Raw genomic sequence first — 20,481 nt, forward strand, 5'->3', positions numbered from 1 at the left:
ACAACAGACCTGTTAAAAAAAAAAAAAAAAAAAAGACTCAAATAGCCTCAGCAATCCTGAGAAAGAACAAAGTTGGAGGGATCACAATACCACATACCGAGTGATACTACAAAGCCTCTGCAATCAGAACAGCCTGGTGCTGGCTCAAGAGCAGGCATAGAGATCAGTGGAACAGAACAGAGAACCCAGAAATCTACCCAAGCCATATGCTCAACAAATGTTCGACAAAGGAGACAAGACTATACAATGGAGTAAAGACAGTCTCTTCCATACATGGTGATGGGAAAACTGGACAGGTACATGCAAAAAACTGAAACTAGACCACCAACTTACACCATACACAAGAATAAACTCGAAATGCATGAAAGACTTAAATGTGACTTGTGAAACCATAAAAATCCTAGAAGAAAATGTAGGCAGCAAAATATTAGACATATCTCGTAGAGATGTTTGTGGATACATCTCCTAGTGTAAGGGAAACAATGGAGAAAGTAAACAGATGGGACCACATCAAACTAAGTAGCTTCTGCACAATACAGGATATGTTCATAGCGGCGCTATTTACAATAGCTAAGATCTGGAAAGAACCCAAGTTCCCATCAGTAGATGAGTGGAAAAAAGAGCTTTGGAACATTTACACAACAGAATACTATGCAGCGGTGAAAAAGAAGGATCTCCTACCCTTTGAGACAGCGTGGATGGTCCTGGAGATGATTATGCTAAGGGAAATGGCCAGTCAGAGAAAGACAAATATCACATGAGCTCACTTATAGGTGGAATCTAATGAACAAAATAAACTGATGAAGAAAATAGATCCAGAAACACTCAAAAGAGAACACACACAAAGAAGCTGTCGCCTGACGGAGGAAATGCAGGGAAGAGCTCACCCGTCTTAGACTTAGTCGGTAAGGTTACCTGTCTCTAGATTATTGTGCGGTCACATACACTGGTCACATGTGACTATTTAAATGTAAATGAAGACAACAGACTAGAATGGAGTGAACAGAACGGAACAGGATATTCAGTTCCTCCAGGGCAGGGGCCACAGCTCAGTGCTCAGGAGCCACCCGTGGTCAGCAGCTACCATATTGGACACGTGGATGGGAACATCGCAGTCATCACACAGGGTCTGGAGGGCTGACCTGGAGCACAGATGACAATGAGGACACCGAGAGATCTCTAGGCAGCTGACTGGGCGTCACAGATGCAAACGGGGCACCAACTTGCCCGGGAGACCGCCCATATGCCCACGTGGCCTTTACACTGGCTGTGGCTGGATGAGGTTGGCCGTGTCCTTCACTAGACAGGGACAGAAGGATACCTTGAGCTGGTGCCGTGAGACGTGAGATGTGAGAGGCTGGTTTCACTCCCACGAAGCCTGAACCCACTGCTGCCTCCAGAGCAGGAGCTGGGAATGGCTGTTCCCAGGGACGGTGTTAGTTCTTGTGCCTGGAGATTGGGAAGGGAAGCTGGGGGGTTCCCAGGTGCCCACCTGAGGTAGTCTGAAAGCACAGAAAGGCAACTACTGGGAAGGACACACTCGTGCACCTCTGGGTGCTGTGGGAAGTCACAGCAGGAATGATTTTTACTGAAAAAGTCTGTATCTACACCCTGCTAGATGGGGCATTGCAAGAGGCTTACAGATAGACTGTTAACAGGTTAGGTTGTCCTTACCACCCCGCCCTGGTAAAGCCGTCCTGATTTATTTGGGGGACCATCCTGTCCCCTACTTTTTTAGGTACCCACCCTGGCTGCTGGGTGGTTTGGGATGGATATCCCCAAAACCACGGTCCCTGGCCTAAGTGACAAGTTCATGCCTGGACGTGCAACGTAATCAGTCCCGTTAGGAGGCAGACACAGGGACACCATTGGCAAAGGGGCTGTTCCCCATGTACCCACAAGACAAGACAGGACACAGAGATGAGCGAATGTAGCCTTTAGTCACCACAGAGAAAGGCATGCCTGGGAACAGGGCAGGAGAGAAGACATGAAGCCCAGGGGAGATGCATGGAGGCCTGGCCAAGCTGTACCAGGCCCCCCCGAGCCCAGACTCCACTTCCTCCTTTGGCTTTTCTGTCTTAACTGAAACACCCTGACCAAGACCCAAGTCAGTGCGACTGAGGAGCAGAGAGAAGAGCAGGCAGCTCCAGAAAAGCAGGGAACGTATTGACCGAATTCAGAGACAGCTAATGTGAACATTACGTACATCTCAGGACACCATGAGATGACATTCAGAATAACCCCTAAGTCCCCAAGGCAAACTGAGTCCATACTCAGAGAAGGATTGGGCAGTGCCTTTTAAGAAAAATTGTCTTTTAAAGTGGCTAAAAGAATCCACAAAGCTTGTTATGCTCAAAGGGAAAATTCAGCTTTCAACATGATTTATTCCCAAAGGGAAATATGTTCATATGAAATAGAAAAATGGAAAAAAGAAATCATGGCTAACGTTTGTGATGTGTAGAACATTAAAAGTAAATCACGAGCAGAGCCATTGTGGCTCAACAGGGGAGCATCGACCTATGACCCAGGAGATGGCGGTTCGATTCCTGGTCAGGGCACCTGCCCGGGTGGCGGGCTCGATCCCCAGGGCAGGAAGCAGCCCGTCAGCGACTCTGCCATCATAGATGATTCTCTCTCTCTCTCCCCCTCTCCCTTCCTCTCTCTGAAACCAATAAAGGTATACTATAAAAAATAATAAATATAGAAAATACATCATGAGGTAATTCAGGCTCACACCATCCCTGGTTCACACACCACAGCTGCATTTCTGGTGAAGAAAATAGAGTGAGTTCTCCCATTTCCTCAGCGTGACTGAGGGGTGCAGATTGGGCTGTGGGATTGTTGGCGTCGGTAGCTGGACATTAATGAGGAGAGCAGAGGGACTCAGACGTGAGCATAATAAAGTAGGAGCTCAATCAAATATTGGCCTGTATTGCAAGGAAGCCCCAGCATTCATAGGCACCCCTGGGGATCACAGTGTCGCCTGGGCATTTAACACCCCTCCCTGCCTGTGTAGGGAGAAAGGATCAGCCTTCCAGTCTCCCCAGGGCACAACCGGTCGGTGTGTCCAAACTATAGGGGGAAGAATATACACTAAGGGGGACATTTCTCTGTCGGGTGCATGCCCTAAGCCTCGATGGTGTGGGGACGTGGTTTTTCTATAGGGCATGCACGCTAGGAACTAAGGTGCTGACCATAAAGGGGGGGGCCTAGGCTGGGGAAAGGATCAGATGGGGTGGGGACACAGCCCCAGGAGATCCAGGGAATGGATTGGTTGGGAAGGGCCCAGTGCAATCCTGCGAAAGGATTGGGAAAGTGAGTGGTTAGTTTGAAAAAGCACCTGGTCCTGTCCAAGGGGAGACAGTACAATCCAAGCTCAACAGAGCTCGCTCCCGCTTGTCCTCCCACAACGGGTAACGCTCCTTCACCGGGTTGGCCACGCCGTCTCTCTCACCAGCAGTCAGCAGGCCCAGCAGCACCTGGGGTCCAACAGCCGCACCGCCTCCGAGTGTGGGCTCCAAGCCCGAGCCTGGGCCCTGTGCTACCCAGAGCACAGTGGGGACAGACTAAGCCAGCCAGATGGGGACAGAGACCACACTGGACTAAGTCTTGGCATGACTCAGAATTTCTAGACACTGGCCCCATTTCTGGGCCAGATGAAGGAAAGTCTGGACTTTTTCCACAGTGGGACAGAGCAGAACCCAGGACAGTCCTTTGTGCTTGTTCCAGCTTCAATAGACTTAACCACACCTCACCTCCCGTGAATGTTTCCTCATGACTTCATGAAAGGAGCCCATTTCCAGCAGCAACGGAGTCACCCTAAGCTGTGCTAGACCCGCAGAGCTGACTTGCACCACTACCCTCAAGACACCCAACACTGGGAATGAGCCCTGACTTCCTTTCATTACTGTCATGTGCAAGGAGGCTTTGGGCAGGTTCTCAAAGCCATCACCCAGTTCCTCTGACACCTTCACAGGCAGGGTGGGCGAAAAAGGGGCAACACACTAAAGCTGACAAGCTCAATGGAGGCCAGCACGGGGGGGCTCACAAACTCAGAGTCAGAGCCTGGCTGGTAGCTCAGCCGGTTAGAGCATCATCGAGATGCGACAAAGAGGCAGGTTCCATCCCCAGTCAGGGCACATAGGAGAATCAACTAGTGAATGCACAAATCAGTGGGACAAATCAGTGTTTCTCTCTCTCCCACTCTCTATCCCTTCCTCTCTCTCTAAAATCAGTAATATTTTTTTAAAAAATAAAAAAACACAAAAACTCAGAGACCTGAAGTAACCACATAGGACGGTCTGAAATTAAACTTTCTAACTGAAAGCGAGTCATGGCTGGTGGTCACGGCCTAGACTGGTATCTTTCCTGAGAAAGGTCAGTCTACACCTCAACTGAGCCTGTCCTTTTTCCATGTACAATAACATAGCTTTGGAACATCAGGGTAATTTCCTTTCCCCAGACCCTCAGGGTACAACCTCCCAGCAGAGCAGGAGCCCACAGAGCCCGCGTTGCTGTGGTTGTCGTGTTCATTGTCCCCTGCAAACTCTCCCCTACCCACCTGTGTAAAAGAATATGTGTCTGTTTCTTTTACTTTTTATCCAACTCCAGAGAGGTCCCCACTTTGCCTTCTTCTGCCTCCCTAAACTGGCGCCAGTGGATTTCATGTGACCCCTTCTGCCCCCTCCTTTGAATGTAATGTATAAAATAAGGTGCCAAACTGCAATTCTCAGGAGCATTTTCTCATTCCACTGAGATTTTGCTTCCTGGCAATTGTCATCAGTTTGGCTCAAATAAACTCATAAAAATTCTCTACAGCTTTAAACATTTCTTACATGGACACTTCCTTGGCATAGGGCAAAGAATTCCAGAGAAGCCCACGCGGGACCAGCTTGAAGACCTGGGCTCATGCTAGTTATCAACAGGGGCCCACTGGGCCCCACCGGTTTCTTGCTTTGCATCAAGTGAACTTGCATGAGATTTTCTCAAAATTCTGGAACCCCCGTTTTAGAGTAAGAGGTCTGACTTTATTTGAGCTGTTTTTAAAAAAAAATCCTCAATGTGGAGCTGAAGGTTAAGGGTTGAGAGGACCAAGCTAGAGATGACTTGAAACCTCAGGATAGGAGTTGAGATGGGAGACTCCTTTTAATTTTGGCTTTTCGATTGAAATCATTGTGAGTCTGAAGAAAAGCTTTTGCTGGGTAGAGGAGAGTCTGAACTCTTTGGGCTCCAGCTCTAATCTTGGGTATTCTTAGGTGACTAAGAATCTCTGTGGAGGTGTCAGAGGGCATCCTCATGACATGCAGGAGTCCCATAGGAAAACTAAGTCCGGGGATGTGCACATAAATGTTGGTTACCTAGTGCTCTGAGTCCTCAAGGCTGTGTTAGACAGCTGGGGGAGAAACTGAGACACATAAGAGGGGTTGGTGCTACTTGGGAGGTAATAGCCTCTTGCAGTTCAACCCATAAGCAGCATACTTCAACCCATCACACGATATCCCTAGAAATTTGCTCAGACTCTGCAAATATCCAAAGGAAACTAAAATTAACATGGGAAATTGTGCCTCCAAGGCTGAAAAGTTCCAGCCCCAGCCCCTATTAGTACTTCTTCTACACATATACAATAAATAGAAAGGCTTTACTTGCAAGTACTTACAGAAATGAGAAGATTTAACTAGAAGTGATATCAACTTAAGATGGCCAAAACGGAACTCTGTGGATGACTAAATTAATTTTTTTTTGCATGCAAAATTAGAAAAGTGAAACTGAATGAATTGGAAGCATATCTTGATTGGAAATTAGAAGAATTTAGGAGGAGCAAAGATAAAATCTCTTCTTCACAAGAAGTTAATAAGAAATTTTAGAGACTGTGTCTGAACTCAGGAAGGCTTCTGAAGCTAATAAGTGCCAACAACCCATTCTTCCCCTTTCTGCAGCTCCTGCCCTATATCCTTTGCTTTCTGAGCTTTCTTGTTTGGACTTGCCCTCCCCTCCCTTCTTTCTTGCTCTCTAACTTCTCTACTGCCAATGCCTACTGGCCTAAGGAAAAATGAGAATAGAAATTCAGACAAGGATAATCCAGGAATTCTATGAGCGCCTTTCATGGAAAAGCCAACCTCAAGCAGAGGGAACCAATGATTATATATATTCCTTGGACTAGAACAGGATTAAGGAATGTCCCTAAAGACCGACCCAATTTTCTCTGGGTCTCTGAGGGGTTCACAAAACTATTTAACTGTTAGAACATGTGATTCTGGCTATTCTGACCTATTCTAATTAATGTACCTACTGGTTTCTGGGAGCAAAGCAACAGAATTACTAAATGAGCTTTGCTGGGAACTCCGGCAGAGGAGTCTGTTCAACTTGAGAGGGGCTACAGAAAACTGACGCGGGATTTAGAAAGAGAAAAGAAACAGAGGCAAGCACATGGCTGCTCTGAGGACTATGAGGACACATTCCCTTCTGCTTACTAATAGTTTAGAAGAAACTGAAATTACCCCAAAGGGGACATTACTAAGGCCCTTGTAGCTGCTGGGCTACTTTCTCTCTCCTTCACCATCCCCAACTCCCTGCCTCCTCCCTCAGCGTTAAGCTTCTGTGAGAATGAAAGGGAGAGCTACTCAACACTGGGTGTTTTTAAATGAGAAGCTGTGTCCTTCCGCCTAGGGAAGGTTATAGGGCAACCTGTGTTTTTACTGGTCAAAGTGGCCCCAGTTCCTCCGATATGGAGACTTTCTTGAAACCCATGAGACGCATGCTTTTCCAAGACCGGTGAAAAGTACTTAAAATGAAGGAAATCAGACACTGACCCAATTGGGAAAATGATTTTAAAAGAGCCTCCATCGTCAGTCCCAGGCACCTCCCTGGCCTTTGGCAACCTGTCTGAAGCTTCCCAGGGGGAACCCCAAGCATTGTGGTGGGCAGGGCCTCTGGAGCCCCAGGGCTGAGTCTGCCTTGGGTCTTGCCTTTGGGTGTCTCTGCTCTGAGCTGCTCTCCCTTCCCCCTGGAGCTGCACTCTGCAGAGGTGGTTTACTCAGCCCCAAGTTGGGCATAGTGCCCTTACCCTGTAGAAGGGGTGGCGGGTGCTTCCTCTCCTTCCCAGGGCTGAGCTGACTCAACTCACTGGGGAGTTCACATGGACCTGCTTCCCCACAATGCAGCTGTAGCGCCCACACATGCCTGCCTGTCTCCCGGATAGATGCTCACCCAAAGACACAATCCTAATACCTCAGCTCTGTCTGGCTCCCTGTCACCCCCTGGCTGCCACACCAAGTAGTTGGGGATCAAAAATACATCTACATATCAGCTCTCCTTGGCAGTCCAATCTCTTCACACAGCTGGCCAGGGGCTGTGCAGGGCCATGGCCCAGGCTCCAACAGGGCCGAATATCTAAGACCTCTGCACTGTCATTCTGAGCAGTCGGGCTCTGATTTCCAACCCAGCACTGATCCCCTTTTCCTGGGATCACAGGCTGGGGCAGCCTCAGGAGCTCTGTCCCTGGTGGGAAGAGAGTTGTCCAGGCCAGACCCCTTCTCACAGCTCTGTGGGAATAAATGGAGTTAATTCATTTGGTTCCTGTTAAATGGGGTGGTGGAAAGGGTGACTGACTCCCTCTTCCCAATTTGCACCAGAGAAATCATTGAATGAGAGAAAGGCATGGGCTCCAGGGGGAACAAGAGAAGCCAGACCCTGCAGACACTAGGGTGGGGGGTGGGGGGGGGGGGTGCTGAGTATATGCAGCCGTGGAGGAGGTGGGGACAGACAGAAGACGAACTCTGTCATGCCTGCTCTTGCCTCTCCTTTGCACAGTGCTGCACACTGGACCCCCAGGGCCCCAGGCCCGAAATCAGCCCTGGCCAGGGAGGCAGGGATGGGCCAGTGCCCCAGGCACCCCCTCCTCCTGCTGCTCACCCCAAGACTGGGGGCTGCAGCTGGGGGTCCCTTCCTCTCCTGTTGCTTCTCTCCAGGGGCTTAGGAGACCTTGGCCAGGCAGGTGGGCAGTGATCAGAGCTCTCCACACTGAGGCTTGGTCAGCCTACAGGGCTCCCACCTCAGCCTGTGAAATACTCATTCCCAGAAATCAAGGTGCGGGCAGGGTGGCTTCCTTCTGGGCTGCAGGAGAAAATCGGTCCAGGTGTCTCCCAGGCTGAGCAGAAACACGAGTCTCAGACCAGCAAGCTGAGTATGAAATTCCCCAGAAATACACCCAGAAACACCACCGCACATTTTCTCGTGGGTAGGTTCCCACCCAGGTAAATGCACCCACTGGTGAAAGATTCACGCCCTGCCCACAAATGTCAGGAAGCAGCCTGAAGGCTGAACAAACCTGAGTTTGGGGGGGGGGGGTGAATTAAAGAGACAAACAAAGTTATGGGATCAGGAGGACTGCCCTGAATGAGGTGCAGCCCCAAATGGCTCCAGGGCCTTTATTACTAGTGAGTAAGAAACAACTGGTAAGGAGGTGAGGCCGATACAAAGTAGTTCCTTCAAGCTGCACAAACACACTTTCAGAGTAAACATCCTGCCTCCTGCATGGGCCCAGACCTTGGGAATTACCTTTATTTCGGCTCCTCACAGGAACTTGTGGGGAGGGCTGAGTCTTGGCTCCAGGCCCTCAGGCTACGTGCCCCATGTCCAGACAGGTAGCCGGCTCCCAGCATCCAGGGTAATTGGGGGGAGGGTCAGTCCCCGACCGCAGACCCTCAGGTGGGTGGACCATGTCCAGACAGGTCACGGGCTCCCAGCACACAAGCGGCTTCCTCCTGTGGCGGGTGGTGAAGAGGCCCCTTGACCATAAATGGGGGTGTCATGGGCTCAGTGAGCAGGTGTCTGGGCTCAGCTCCCAGGGAGGGGACCATGCTCTGGGAGGGACGTGGTGGGGCTGCCTGGTTCCCTGGCTCCCGCCCTCCTGCCTGCAGGGGCTGCAGGAAGCTCCAGGGCGGGCGCCGGCCTGCAGGGGCCAGTGGAGCCAGAAGGTGCTGAAGCTGGAGCCGGGGGAGCTCTGCAGGCGACCCCCCAGGGCCAGTCCCCCTGCCTCCGAGGTCATGAGCGGACCTGGGGAGCAGACCCATGCCGATGGGAGGAAGCGTCCCGGGTCCTAGGAAGGAGAAGCTCCTGCTGAGGAAGGCCCGCGGGCCCAGGCACAGCGGACCCCTTCAGGGCCCCGAGGGTCGCGCCCCGAGGCCACCCCAGGCCCCACCGCCTCTGAGGGCCCAGCTCTGCCCCATCCAGGGCCACCCCCAAAAGGCCCCCGGCCCCCCGCCGCCCCAAACGGGCGCTCCCGGGGAGTGCGGGGGGGCGACAGGTCCAGGGGCTGGATCCCGCCTGGGCACGAACAGCCTGGAGGAAGGTGAGCCAGTTCCAGAGGCTCCGGTCCCCCGCGGGATGCCCACGGTGTCCTGGGAGCCCTGGGGGGGCGCGGGAGTGGCTGGTGGGACAGCAGCGGGGAGGCGGAGGGAGGACAGGCCGCCCATGAAAGGGACGAGGGGAGTGGGGCGCCCAGGAGGCCCTGGGAGGGCGAGCGGAGGCTGCACCCAGCACAGAGCAAGGGGAGCAGGAGGCCCAGGAAGGGAGGAAAGTGGGAAGAACAAGGGGGGCGCGGGGGGGGGGGGGGGGGGAAGGGGGGGGAGCGGGAGAGAGTCTCTGCGGAGGGTGCGGGAAGGAGTGAAACTCCCTGAGGATGCTGCCCAGAGATCAGGAATCCTGTGCAGGGCCTCAGTCCCCAGGGGCTCCCGCAAAATGATGAGGACATAGGGCTGGAAACTGGGCACAGTGGTGGGTTCCTGTTGGAGCTGCGCGTGGTGAATCGGCTATTCTTCTACTTTCATGTCTTGAAATTCCCATGATGAAGAGTAGGGGGAAAGCTCTGGAGGCTTTTCATCCCGGGGACTGAGTGGCCATTCCCACCGCTGTCCTCAGGGGACACCTGCATTCGGCATTTACTGCCTCAGGCTCCAAACCTGACTGCCGCTCCCCTCGCCCTTGCTTTGTCCTGGACCCCTTCCCCTTACCTTGGCCTTTTCTGTGCACCTGCTCCTGGAGCCAGTCTTTCTGAAGCACTGAGCTAGTCTGCAACACTGGCTTGAAGAGCCTCACATGGAAGGTCAAGGTCATAAGCCAAGACACAGCAGTGCAGGCCTGCAGGGCCTTCCCCTGCCCCTGAAACCAGCTTCACCCCAACAGGCACCTTGAAGGCAGCCAATGGAATTGCTAGTTAACTTCCCACCACCATGGTCCCCTTTATCCCCACTTTGCTCTCTGTGGATTGTCACCTGCTGTCAGCCATGGTGCAAAGATAATTAAATGAAAAGTTACAGAAAGAAACAATTGAGAAGTTTTAAATGGTGCGATGTTCTGAGAAGCCTGGTGAAATCTCGGGCTGTCCTGCTCCATCCAGGATGCTTTACTTGCCACCTGCCCTTGACGTCTGTTTTCAGACCAGTTGTCATAGCATTGCACTGCTGGTGTTGAAATAGCCCTTACTTCACTTCTAATGGCCCTAAAACGTAAGCTGGCCATTTGGATCTGCCGAAAGGAAGCTGTCAGGTGCTTCCTTTAAGTGAAATGGTCTGTGTGTAAATCTCAGTACTATCTACAGTTTCAGGCATCTATGGGGGCTTGGAATGGACCCCTGCAGATAAAGGGGGGCTGCTGTATTTTATCTTCTGCCTCTAGATCTATTACTTCTGCTTCCAAGGCTTCTTTTCCTTTGCTCGCTGTGGTGTTTGTCTGTCCGTGTCAGTCAGCTCAGGGACTCTTCCCATCTTAGGTAAAGGAGCCGCCTTCACTTCTCTGCCTGGTGCCGTTGCACCCGGCACTGTGTGAGCAATTCCTGAGTGCTCTAGTTTTTCTTAGAACATTCTTTTTGACTCTTCCGTGTTTCCTTTCACAGCCTGTTGAGGTAAGTGACATGCAGTGTGAACTAAGGGTGTCTCAAGAGTAGCTGTTTCCATGTCCACTGGTGTGCTTTCTCCAACCAGGTTTAAAGTCCCTGACAGCAAGGATGGCGCTTACCAATGTTCCCTAAAGGCCTGTCGTCACTCAGGTGTCCAGGGAGTGTTGGTCAGTGATGACAATTTGTGATCCTTGCAGTTGATAATCTAGGAGCTAGTGAGCAGTGGATTGATTTTGATGTTAGCATGTAAATTTAGATACTAGTTTTCAACAAGTTTGAAATTATTTTAGGACACTTTCCCTCCAAAAACTGGTGGTACATTTGGTGTTTGTGCCACTGTACTCCAGGAAAGCAAAGCTGGGCAACGTGTAGAATATGGGGCTCTGTCAGCAGATCCAGGAGGGACACAGCCCAGTCGCAGAACTACAGAGGGGAAAACGGGATGTGGAGTTGTATTGACATCAACGCAAATGGTGAGCCCACAGATCCTGAGGGGAGCGTGTACGCAGGCTGTTGTGGGCACTCAGCAAGTGCCCCATGTCTACTAAGCCGCCACAGTCGGTGGTTTCAGCTCTGCCAGTTCCTGAGGATTGAACGTCTAATGGTGCACAAAGCAAGAGGAAAGTGGGATTTGTTCAGTGTCGATTTTTGTGATTTATATCTATCCTTTCCAGCAGAGTCTTGGTGAACAGCCTCTCGTGCAGCAAGCTGAGGAGACAGTGGATGCCAGAAAATGGAAGAGAGACAGGCTAAAGGCGCATATCCAAGGCCTAACGAACAGGTAACGTGGCAGTGCTGTTACATTGTCACTTAAGGAAATGGTCTGTTTTGTAAAAATATAGAAACTATCCCCGGAATTAAAACCCAGTAAGGGGGCCGGGCTGTGGCTGCTGATTGGCCCCTTTCTATTCCCATCTTGATGCAGCCAGACCCAGACGCTGATGAGCAGGGTGCCTACCTTTTCTCTTTGGTATATTGAGCCCTTCAGAGCTTGAAAGCAACGCAGGTGCCCACGTGGTTAATCTGAGAAGTCCCAGGAGCAGGGTGAGCAGAACTGGCTCTCTTCCCTGCAGAGGCCCAAGGTGGCCCTCGGGTCGAGCATGGTCCTCCATCCCCAGGCTCATTCCCCTCTCTGCCTGTGTGCAGCTCTGCATGGTCCCCCACAGTCAGGACAGAACAGGCCAGTGCCACAAGGCTCTTCCACTACCCCTTGTAGTCACCCCCCCACACACACTGCTTTCAAAAATTTTTTTAAAAATGAAAAGAGAACACTATCGCCTCTTCTGTACTCTGTCCTTGCTTGGAGACCCTCTCTCTGGTCAGCGTCAGGGAGGCCGCTGTGATGAGATCATGACCTTCCCAGTCGGTATCTGCTCCCTCCTTGTAGCTGATGCCAGGGTTGTTGGAGGAACAGGTCTAATTCGGGGAGTGTAGACGAAGGGAGGTGCATGATCAGCATGTGAGCCAGTGACGCTTACATAGCGGATGGTATTGCTGTTTGAGGAATAACTTGGGGATGCCTTTGGATTTTTACATGGTCCAGAACCTTAATGGTGAGGTTTTGTTTCTTGCCTTCTGATAGCCCCACTCCCGAGAACTGGCCGGGCCACAAAGCTGTGCAGCAGGTCCCCCCCCTTGTGGTCCGCAGGCTCCATGTCGTCACCATGGCGATCCTCGCGGTCTCCCAGCCCGGTAAGTGGGACAGATGTTGATTGAACCCCACCTTGCAAGTTCAGCAAAGCCTGAGGAGCTGTGTGAGGGTCCCCAGACCATGGGCGGTGGAAGGGCTCTGGGACGTGTTTTCGTCCCCTGGGCCGGTGCTCATTCCACTGGCCTGGCCTTCCAGCATGTCCTTGCTCCAGCGCCTGCTCCCGTCAGCCTGGCGCCTCACTGGGGCTTTTACACGTGGGACTCGTGCTTTCCGATGCACGCACTCGCCCAAATGAGTCCCCCTTTGTGGTGTGAGGGTCCCCCAGTGACAGCAGTGTGGGGTAGACGCTGTGTGTCTGCAGCTCGGCTCCACTTTCCAGCTGCCACCGGGTGGCCTCTGCAGCTGCTCTAGTGAGTTTTGCAAGTAGCCAGTGTCCTCAGGAGCTCATTACAGGTTAGTTAGTTACCTTCTGCCCGGCAAGTGGAAAGTGCAGGACATACTGGGCACTGGGGGCAGGGACAGAGGACAGGCTCAGGCTCTGGGTCCTCTGTGCTTCGGGTCTCCCGGCCCTGCACGCACCCGCTGCTTAGGGAGTCAGCCTTCGCAGTAAGGGTTTTATTTCTGAGAGGCACGCTCACCCTCACACAGAGCCGAGTCCCACTCTTCCCTGCAGTGTGATGGAGCCGTGGGCACTGTTCCTCGTTCCTTGTGTTGCCACAACTTGGCGCTGTTACAGGGCTTTCCCAGCCCCCCGCCCAGTCCTCCTGTGCCACACCAGGATCCTCCAAAACCACATGGTTTGGCTCCGACAGAATATCACAGAGTTGTAGCAAAAGCCATAGACCCCAAGCACCTACAGCATGTCAGGAATGTACTGGACTTGGAGGTATGAGGCTATTGGTGCACTTCTCACTTAAACCTTCACTAATGGCATGAAGGAGGCCAGAAATGACTTCTTCCAGGGAAGTCGTTATGGTGCTTCAGCTGATGGCATCCCCTGAGACTTCTGCCAGAGCAAGGAGCCCTCTGGATGCTTTGTCCATTAAACTCCAGTTTTGTGAAGTTTGAGGTTTTTTTGTTTTTTAATTTTTAATTTTGTCTTTAAATTTCAGAGAGGTAGGGAGATGGAGAGAGAGAGAGAGAAACATCAATGATGAGAGTCACTGATGGGCTGCCTCCTGAACGCCCCCTGCTGGGGATCGAGCCTGCAACCCAGCCCTGTGCCCTGACTGGGTATCAAACCCCAGTCCCCTGGGTCATGGGTTTGATGCTCAACTGCTCAGCCAAGCCTGGTGACCAGTTTGGTGGTTTTTTCAAAAGTAATTTTGTAGCATTTCTTTTTAAATGATTCAGTGAACAGATTAATGCTTTCTGATAACCTCATTTTTTGTGTCTAAACATGTCCAACCATGTTCAGATTATTCACTTTTTATACACAAATTTGTATGAAGTAAATTTTATTTAACTTTCATTATTTCAGTAGTTTGATGCAAAATTAGCATTTAGTATGGAAATGAGGAAGCAGAGAAATTATGACATCTGTTATATGATTTTTATTAGCTATGCAATAACACTCTGCCAGCAAAGAGCAATTTTTTGCAGGTCTACACATAATTGAATTGCTACTTTCAGTTTCTAGGTGGATAGTAATCTAAGTTTACATGATACTTAAGAAGAAATAAATGAATTATAGATATACCACCTTTTATTTTTACTTAAATATATGTACACATTATAATAAAGTAGACATTTTGATTTTTTTTTTAAATTTTGTTTTGTTTTTTGTTAATTCTCACCCAAGAATATGTTTTCCATTACTTTTCAAAGAGAGTGGCAGGGAAAGAGGGAGTGGGAGAGACAGAGGGAGAGAGAGAAACATGGGTGTGAGAGACATACATGGACTTGTTGCCTCCCACATGAGCCCCAACTGGGGGTAGGGAGGGATCCCCAACTCAGGTACGTGCCCTTGACCAGAAATTGAACCTGAGACCGTTCATTGCATGGGCCGATGCTCGAACTGCTGAAGCACACCAGCCAAGGCTAATTAAGTAGTTTTAATACAATTATGATCACAGTGTTTAAGTAAATTTGTTACATTCATTGTTTCTGGGCTTAGCTTTGAGCTAACAGAGTGGGGTACTTCTACCACTTCTATAACATTGTTAGAATAGTATTCTTACATTAAAAAGCGGTAAGTAGGCCCAGGCAGTGTTGCTCAGTGGTTGAGCATGGCTACGGCAACCTGGAGGTCATGGCTGGATACATGGTCAGGGCACATCCCCGGGTTTGAGGCTCGATGCCGAGTAGCGGGCTTGCAGGAGGCAGCCCAATGGTGAGTCTCTGTCATCATTGATTTTTCTATCTCTCCCTCTCCCTTCCTTTCTGAAATCAATAAAAACATTTAAACAATGGTAAATCAGAGGAATGCTTTTGTTTCTTAACCCTCGCTAATGGAAGAGTAAGTGTAAAATTGAAGAGCTTCCCCTAAAATAATTCTGTAAAAGTATTTGAATGGCACCAAAGTGCCTATAAAAGTTTCATACATAGCCATATGGATGTGTGTTATTAAACAGGAATTCTTTATCCCTGCTTAATATGTCTGCACGACAGTTCAGACCTTTGTTCCATTGCGAGGAGTCATATGACACAGCCAAAGCCATACTCAACTTTTTTAAAACAAACAAAGGGGGGTCCAGAAAATGACAGGTGTCGTCCAGTCCACTGGATCCCCTGGAGGCCATCCGATCGTGCTCCCACTGGTAAAGGAACAGTACACCCACAGCAGGCCCCCAGGAAAAGGTAGGAGGGCTACCTGGCTACGGGTGGGAAGTGAAGGGTGGGATCTCCCGTCTCCCTCCTGGGAAGGTAGAACCAGCCAGAAGGAGTGTTGGATGTGCACACGTGTGTGTAGGAGCCTGAAGGGGGCATGCTCCATGCACACACCTCCGCCTCCTTAGGTATGTTACCAATCAAGTAGAAAATGCAAACCCAGGCAGTGTTGTGGTAGTTCTGTCCCAGAACAATGTAGTCACTTTAGCATGAGAAGCCTCACGGATCGTGTCTGTGGTGGGAGGGACGCAAATCTCCAGAGCTGATGTCCACACAGCTCCTTTGCAGAGCACAGCCTGCGAGACGCGAGCTCAGCTTTTGTTCCTGTGGTGCGTGTGCCTCGCTGCCCATGCTGCTAGGCCTCAGTGTGACAGCCTCGCCATGGCATGGCATCCTGCAGCTCCATTTCTCACTGTCCTTCTCTGCCTCAGGCCCTCGGGACCAAATACCAAAGCGAGGCTCCTGCGTGGAGGCAGCCTTGACCACATGGAGGCGGCCACTGCCCAGCCATGAAGCCCTGGTCATCAGAGCTGGGCTTCCAGACTGTTTGTCTACAGCCATCACTACACCCTATCTCCTGGCACCAGGCCTCACCCCAGATGAGTGATGGGTCCGTCCAACCCGAAGGGATGAGCGTCTGGAGCCCAGGGTCCTAGGGGACCCCTACTCTTGGAAGCAGGAGGGGCCTCTGAAACTAAGGTGTGGTCAGCAGATAGGCTCAGCTGTGGAAAGGCCCTGGCATCACACAGACACAGGTTCCGACTCAGCTCTGCCTGCAACTGTTTTTGGACAGATGACGTCACTGTCTAGAGGCCGGTCCTGAGCAGCTTAAGGGAAGGCCCTAGAGTCATTTTGAAAGGGATCTGGGGCTGCTGTCAGAGAGAAACAAGCAGATTTGAGGCCCAGGGAATTGTAGCCCTTCTCGGGGAAAGAGTAGTGACTGGTGGCCCAAGGGTTGTGCGCTGTTCCTGGTAGGAGCTGCTGGTGCAGGGCTCAGTCTCTAGGGAGTCAGCTTCCTCTCCCAGGTGCTGGATTCTTTCCTTGTCCTTCCTCGGGCCCCTGAGAGAACAAGGTCCCGGGGGAGCACCTCTGCTTTTGGTGCATTACCCTCAGGTTGGACTCTGCCTCCGTTTGGAGTCCCAGTCATTGCACAGGCAGAAGCCTGGTTTAAAGTTAAGTCAAATAGAAGTCTGGAGACTGAGGCTGTCCCAGCAGGAGAAATGGGGGGGTGGAGAGTACAGGCAGGTCCTAAGGGACGGTCCACACGTCCCTCCCTCCTCCAGGTGCTGGACCCCACCACCACTCAGGCGCTGGGCCGAGTCAGAGGTGGCCGTTTGGCAAAAGGCCTGTTTCGCCATGGGTATCCCCGGTCCCCTGTCTCACAGCCTTATTTTCACCATAGGCTAGACTTCAGATGACAGCTTTGTGAGCGCTTCCTGGAGCTCGACTTCACCAACTGCAGGCAGCATGGTGAGTGGGTGGTGTGCTGTGCCCTTCAGCCTCGGTTCTCATGCCTGTTTTCATTCACAGGACTTGTCCTTCCTGTTAATTCCTGTGTGGAAGTTCCACTGACACAATGGGTACAAGTAGAGTTGTAATGCTAGAGTGGGAACGGGGGACCCACAGTTCCTCCACACTCCTTCCCAGCCCTCCGAGGGTCCTAAACATGCAGCTTCTGCTTACATACCTCCAGTGATGGGGAAGTCACTACCTATGGAGTGCCCTCCTTCTGGAGGCTCTGGCTGTCCTTGCTTGAAGGAAGGCCTGGCGACCCATGCAGAGAGCACTGACTGCAGGAAGGTCTCGCTGTCCTCACCTGGAGGTTAGTTGCCCAGAGCAGCTCCAAGATGTAAATTTCATCTCAGAGATTGTTAGAAACACTTGCATCTGATTTAGGCCTATTACAAATGTCTCCAGAAGGGAAACAGTGAATTATGCCACCTCTCTCAAAAATTAAAAGTTGCTCTGGGTTTTTGTAATTCCTGAAACACAAGCTCCTAGAATGGTGGGAAACTCAATTTTTAATTAAAACAAAGACTGAGAGAGTTCAAATGGGACCCAGTCTCTGAACTGATCAGCAGTAAGTGTAGGAGTGAGGGTCGTCTCCTGCCCTCTCCACTGCGTAAAATATTGAATGGTGCTGGCACTGATCCGCACAGACATAGACGCTTCTAGCTGACGGGTGGAGACAGGGCTGGGGTGACACAGCTGGACCCGCGGAGCCCTCTCTCCTCGCCCTGGGGGAGGATGACGACAGGAGGGGTCGGCCACCACTCTCGGAAAGTTTCACTGGCAGCCCGACTTAGGCTCACCCTCGGACGAGAGGGTTTCCTTCCTGAGGGCTCTGGCTCCTCGAGCTCCTCTTCCCGAGGAGGAGGCGAGGAGTGTGCAGCGAGGGCTCCAGGATACAGGGGTGGTGTGGAGGCCGTTGATTTGTATCGCAGTTGCCTCTTAGGGACACATCCTTTTCAAAGGCAGAGGTGGCTTTTAAGTTCAAGTTTTCCCTTCTCAAAGAGGGGACTCGTTCTGCTTTTGTGCCTTCAGGAAAACCAAGTATTTGTGGCTCACCCCACATGCCCTTGCTAACTGGTCTTTTCCAGCTGCTGCTGTTTGTGGCCCGCGCCAGCACTTGGGACCTGGGTGCCCTGTGGACCCGGTGAACCCGGAGCAGACTGCTTGGCGGGGCGGGAAGCAGAGCATGACCGGGTGTGTCCCCGGTTCTCAGTGCAGCTCAGCTGCTCACCAGCTGTGAGCAGGGACCGTGGAAATTAGTCCCTGTCCTGCAGTTGTTAGTGTGCAGCTGGATAGACACTGATGATCCCGGGGACAGGGACCGGATATTGAACGTGCTGGAAGAATGGGCCAGGAGGGGAGGTCTGCAGGCCTGGAAGGGGCAACCTGCCCTCGGCCAGGGCAGTGTCCCCTCCCTGTAGCCGCTCTCACCCTCAGACCCGAGGGCCGTGGTGGACACTCATGCAGGTACAGGGCAGCCGGGAGGGTGTTTCCCCCACACTCGTCACGGAGAAGGTTGATTTTTTTTCCCCGTTTAGGGCAGACTGTGTGTGTGTCAATTGTGGGTCCCGATGTCTTCCTGGGTCAGGAGTTGTTGGCAGGTGCAGGTGGTTCCTGGGCTGCTGAGCTGTCCCACAGACTGACTTTCCCTGACATGTCTAGCTGCCTGGGGTCTGACTCCACTTGCTGGTGACCCCTGCCTCCTCCGCATGCACTCCTTCCTTTCTTCTCCTCATGGTGTCCATCCACCTCAGGGGACACCTCCACTCGGCTCCTCCAGGCTGTGAGGTGCTGGCAGAGGGCTGCAGGTACCGGAGCAGGGTCAGACTTTGGTCTGGGGGCCTTGGCATGCTGCTAACCTGGTGGGAAAGGACACTGGTTCCCTGGAGACCGGAAGCCTGGCCCACATACAGCTGCTCAGCCAGGATAGCAGCTTAAAGGGAACAATTGTGGGGTGGCCGTCCCCTACACAGTCTAGAGTTACCCTTGGTGCCCCACCTCGCCGTTCCTACATCCCCCTTGTCAGAACAAGAGAAAGGTGTAGGTGGCAGTGAGGGTTTCGAGTGAGGTCAGTCTGGCATTTAGGAGCTGCTGGCGTCCTTTCTGTTTCTTGTGGCCTAAGATGAAGCCCTCACCAGGTGTCTGAGCTGGTGGCCTGAGAAGGAAGAGAGCACAATGTGCCCAGCAGCTGTCTGCCTCCCACTGAGCTTGGTCGGAATGAGGAGCAGTTGGAAACCGTTGGCTGTGTCCAGGCTCCCAGCCCCGACCCTCCCATCCAGTGGATGTGTTTTTGGAAACGGCTTCCCTCTCTAGGTCTGTTTTTCTGCTGGTGAAGTTGAGGGGCTGCTGGAGTGACACTTGGCTTTTCTCCCTGACCCATGTGTGGCCCCGGCCTCATTATCTCAACCAAGGGCTTTGTGTGTGGTGGGGCCCAGCTAGGCTGTGAAAGGCCCAACAGGAGCGGGAAACTTCTGTTCTGGCCAAGTGGCCTGCATCAGGGACATCCTGGGTGAAAGAGGGCTGTTTAAGGACCCTTGTGGCCCTCATTCGGGCCTTTCACTTCTTGCTCTCTTCTCTGTAGGACATTCCCAGCTGCCAGGATGACCTGCTCAGTGACCTCTTGAGGAAGGCCAATAATCTCCCAACCATTAGAGTTTAGCCAAGACCCCCTACCAGGAGAGAAGGGGCCGGGATGCCCAGCAGCTCTGCGGCCCCACCATGAAGATGGCTGACAGCACCTCCGAGGGGAAGCTGCTGAAGCCAGGGCCTGTGTGAGCTCACCGTGAGACCTGCTGAGGCCAAAGCCCCCCCAGCACCCCCTGAGGCGGACCCAGCCTCCCCAGAGCCTGTCTCTGGGCAGACCCCAGCAAGTGTACATAGTGTGTTGAGGGGAGTGTGTCCGAGATGAGGTACACGCCTGATTTGGGAGTGGGTGTAGGTCCCCAGTGTCCCCATCGTGGGTGAGATCTTGACTTCTTATTTCTGAATAACTCCTTGGGATAGTAACCGCATTTCTTATATTACAGAGGTTTGTACACACTTGTGAAATGCAGGTATTTTGAGGGTGATCCAGAGGGTGTCTCTCCCAAAAATGTACATAAACTTTCACAGCTGATAACTCCCTTAATTTTCCCTCCTTTTCAGGCGGGCCCAGCACACCCTGAGGTGCGAGTGTGGACCGTGGCTGCCTGTGCCTGGTCTCCTGGACCAGCAGCTGCGGAGCCCTAAACGCACCGCTGCCTCCTGACGCCGCCGCCCTTCTCTCTGTCCTCCCGTGGTGGCAGGAATGGGGTTCCCCTGCGTTTTTCCCGCTTGTTCTGTCAGTGAAGACACTGTGCCAAGCCCTAAAGGGTGACACTCCCAGGTGTGGGACATGTATCTACAGCCTCCAGGCACTGCTTTCTATTGAACAAATCTACTCTGTCCTGGGGATGTTCGTAATGCAGGGCCAAATTGGGGCCCCAAAGCAGACGCTAATGCAGCACGCCCCTGCAGAGCACTTGTTTACAACTTGTTGACCACCTTTAAAGCATGTGTGCGTGTGCAGATACTCAAGGGCACACAGGCTCACAGGGCGGAAACTCTACTATGTTTC

The 20,481-nt window shown here is 52.0% G+C and overlaps 1 long non-coding RNA gene across 1 annotated transcript; it reads left to right on the forward strand.

Moving 5' to 3' along the window:
* The first annotated feature begins 14,919 nt into the window (after nucleotides 1-14,919).
* On the forward strand, nucleotides 14,920-19,548 carry LOC148092811 (uncharacterized). The gene is made up of 3 exons (XR_015714783.1): nucleotides 14,920-15,344; nucleotides 16,777-16,844; nucleotides 19,468-19,548. It is a non-coding gene; the product is annotated as an uncharacterized LOC148092811 (long non-coding RNA).
* Nucleotides 19,549-20,481: the final 933 nt, after the last annotated feature.

The sequence above is a fragment of the Miniopterus natalensis genome, chromosome 7, assembly GCF_054644295.1.
Source record: "Miniopterus natalensis isolate mMinNat1 chromosome 7, mMinNat1.hap1, whole genome shotgun sequence".
NCBI classification, from domain to species: domain Eukaryota; kingdom Metazoa; phylum Chordata; class Mammalia; order Chiroptera; family Miniopteridae; genus Miniopterus; species Miniopterus natalensis.